This window comes from Choloepus didactylus, chromosome 1 (assembly GCF_015220235.1).
Source record: "Choloepus didactylus isolate mChoDid1 chromosome 1, mChoDid1.pri, whole genome shotgun sequence".
Taxonomy (NCBI): Eukaryota; Metazoa; Chordata; class Mammalia; order Pilosa; family Megalonychidae; genus Choloepus; species Choloepus didactylus.
Window position 1 is genome coordinate 244,414,658 of NC_051307.1, and position 3,721 is coordinate 244,418,378.

The following is a 3,721-nucleotide window of genomic DNA, read 5'->3' on the forward strand; positions in this document are numbered from 1 at the left end:
GGATATAGTGGCATGACTGTCTCTTCTGCCACTGGGGTCGTGCTCTAAAAAGATACCAGTTTGGAGCTGCTCGCAGACCTCTTTCTGATCTCAGGGAGGAGATTGACTGCCATAGGAAAGAGTGAAAGTGACTCAGAGCTTGAGAGACAGAGAGAAAGAGACCTGATGTAATTGTGGAAGCCCCTGGATCTAGCCATTCCTGATGCCACAGCTGCTGGATCTTCCAATGTCTAGGGCCCACCCCCTCCTCTCTATCTCCATGGTTACCACCTCTCCCTCCTTCATCTTTTCTTGCCTGCATGACCATTGTTAGTCTCTGAACTACCCTCTGCCTTTATTTCACCTTTCTCTCTCCAGTGCTCAACTCAGATTCTGCCACACAATAGACCCTTAATAAATATTTGTTGACAGCAAGTCCATGTTATTACTTTTGTCATATTTTTTTTTCTGATTTTAAAAGACAGTAATGCATCGTCACGTGCTATAGGCACTGTAGCTACTATGCCGGATGGATAAATCCACCATGGCTGAATGAATGAATGAGTGAAGGCATGAATGAATGATTTCACATTAATCCTAAATCACTGATCACGCTACTCCCCTGTCCAATACCTTCAAGTTCTGGGGCCCCTCTGTCCCAATGAGGAATCTCAATTCCAGAGTCTGGCCTTCGAGGACCATGTCCTGATCCCCACAGACTCAACCACGCTAACTTCTCACTACTCAACATCCTCTTTGTCAGCCAACCCGGCTTCCTCATCAGCCCTGAAACTCCCCACACACTACAACCTGGGAGCTGCTCCCACTGCCCTTGTCACACATGGCACACCTTTCCACCCACGCAGTGTCACCTAAACTTCCATCCCACTGCTACCACTCCCGGCCAAGCCACCTCAATCTCTCCCTCTCTCCCCTAGACGAGATTTTGCAAATAAAACTACAGAGCATGCAGTTAAATTTGAATTTCATTCATCACTTCTATGCATATATGTTATATTTTACAATAAAAAATGATTTTTAAAAAAGTTGAATTTCAGAGCAGCAACGATATTGCTTTGGCATAAGCCTATCCCAAAGGCTGCATGGGGCATCTTACCTGCAACTCTAACCTGGAGGAATGTAAGAGCCGGATCACCTGGAGCAGACAAGACACTGCAGGGGTTTTGTCCAGTGAGCTCCCTGGAATCTTTTTTTACAGTTTCTTTGTGCTCTGGTTCCAGCTTCTGTGCACTTTGCTTTGTCCTCAGGCTACTGGAGCCACAGCTAGAGCCAGACAGAAGTGCTGGGAGTTTGCTCCTGCCTCCGATACCTGTGCCCAGGTGGCCCTTAGCCAACAACTTCCTCCTGGCTGCGAAGTATGAAAGCTCAGCTCCCTTACCTGCATCAGGACAAACTCAGAGGTGTAACTTGCCTTCCAGAACAACCCTGCTGGGGCAGGCTGAAGCCACGTCCCTTGAGACTTTGCCTGTGTTAACACCCATCCCTGCCCCTTTCTCTTCATATTTTCCCCTCTCACTGCTCTGGAGACATCCTGCATGACTAAGTCACCCACGCTGTTTTCTTGTGCAGTAATGTAGCACCTCATGTTTGCTCTTTCTCCTTTCCTCCTTCACTTTCCATTTTTCCTCATTCTGTATCCCTCACCCCCATCCCCAATGAAAACATTGGTACCTAACTTTTGCCTCCAGCTCTGTGGTCTAGGCAACCTAGCCTATGATAAAAAGAGAAGAAATTGAGCAAGTTGTCAAATTGCAACCACTCAAAAAAATCACAACACTGGTTGTATCTGGTGTTGGCAAGGGTATGGAGTAACTGGAACCCTCATACACTGCTGGTGGGATTGGAAAGTGGAGCAGCCACTTTGGAAAACAGAGTGGCAGATTCTTAAAAATGAAACATATACCTACCACGTGACCTGATTATTCCACTCCTAAATATTTATCCAAGAGAAGTGAAAACATGTGTCCACAAAAAGACCTGAACATGAATGTTTATAGCAGCTTTATTTATTCATAATAGCTGAATACCAGAAGCAGCCCAAATGTCCCTCAACTGGTGAATGTATAGACAAATCATGGTGTATTCGTACAATGGGATTCTATTCAGCAACAAAAATGAATAATCTATTGATACACACAGCATGGATAAATCTCAGAATAATTATGCTGAATGAATGAAACCAGACATTGAGGATATATTATTTGATTCCATTTATATCAAATTCTGGAACACGCAAACTACTGTATGGTAACAGAAAGCAGGTCACAGATTGCTTGGGGTCAAGGGTGGAGGGAGAGTTGAATTACAAAGGATCCCAGGGAAACTTTTGGAGGTGATGGAGATGTTGATCATTTTGATTGTGGTCATGGTTTCACAGGAAGACCTTAATAAAGACCAAAAAAAGAAAAAAAAAAAAAATCCCCAGGTAAGTGAATTGTACCAAATCTTTAAGGACACGATAACTTCAATGCTAAAAAAAAAGCTTTTCAGGGCATAGAGAAAGAAGGAAAACTTCCAAAGTCTTTTTATGAAGCAAGCATAACTCTGATACCCAAAACCCGGTAAAAAATAGCCCATTAATGAAGAGTACACTGCTCTGTGCACACTTGTGGAGTTACCTTTAACTCTAAATCAGCCGCACTGCACTTGACCTAGTTTCCAGATTTTTCCTTTGCCTTTAGTTTTTAGAAGTTTCATGGCAATCGATTTCTTTGGGTTTATCCTGTTTGGGGAAATTAGCAGCCAGGGAAGATGCCACAGTAAGAGGGAAGAGGAGGTGCATTGGCCTGGAAGACTGAACTGGTGAGGTTTCTCATGGCTGGATGCAGAATGAGAAAAGATCCTCAAAATCCTGAGAGTGTCTCCCGCAGGGCCTCTCTCTGCAAGTCTCACCTCCATCTTGACCCACCCCCGCTCCCCAAGCCCGGGGCTCCCACCTTGGTTTGGACCTTCATCGCCTCTCGCCCTTTCTTGGAAAACCTCTGATGATCTCTGAGTCTCCTCTCCCTGCAATCCATCCTCCACCTTGTTCAGAAATCCGATTGTGTCACGTAGTTATGACTCTGTCCCCCCACCGTCACTCCTCTTATGCACCCCCCATGGACAAGGCGCAAACCTGGGGCCATGCACCCAAGGTTGCAGCTTCCTTCTCACCCACCCCGGGTCATGCTCGAACAGCGCAAAAGGGCGGCGCATTTCATTCTTGCCTTTGCATCTTTGCAATGCCATTCCCTCTGCCTGGGGCAGCCTTCCCTCCCTATTGTCCGCTGGTGAACCCCCCATCCATGCCGCACTTTCACATCTACTTCCCGCATCTGCTTCCCGCCTCCCATTTGCGCCTGTATTCCCCACACTCTGCACAGGATCTGGCTCCAAGTAGGTGCCGCTGAAGGTTTGTAGAGAGGAGCAAAAACACCAGAGCAGCAGTTTGGGTGAGAGCAGTCAGGGCTGGCTTTGCAGACACGTGGCCTGCACAGTCACCCAGGGTCCCATGCTTAGAAGCACCCAGGCTTGCCTTAATGCCCTGCTTTGAAATTCTTAATCATTTTTGAACAGGGGGCCCCACATCTTCATTTTGCACTGAGCTCTGCACATTATATAGCCAGTCTTGACTGTAGTTAAGCCCGGAATACCCATGTTTGAATCCCAACTCTGTCTTTTTTTTTTTTTTTTTTTTTTTAAGGAATTACTGGGCCAAGAGGTATACAAGTTTATAAATGTT

At 46.0% G+C, this 3,721-nt stretch overlaps 1 long non-coding RNA gene across 1 annotated transcript; it reads right to left on the reverse strand.

The window, feature by feature from the left end:
• Positions 1 to 2,043: 2,043 nt before the first annotated feature.
• Positions 2,044 to 2,958, reverse strand: LOC119529337. Its single transcript, XR_005215844.1, has 3 exons — positions 2,937 to 2,958; positions 2,619 to 2,818; positions 2,044 to 2,383 (listed from the first exon to the last, which is right to left on the reverse strand). It is a non-coding gene; the product is annotated as an uncharacterized LOC119529337 (long non-coding RNA).
• Positions 2,959 to 3,721: the final 763 nt, after the last annotated feature.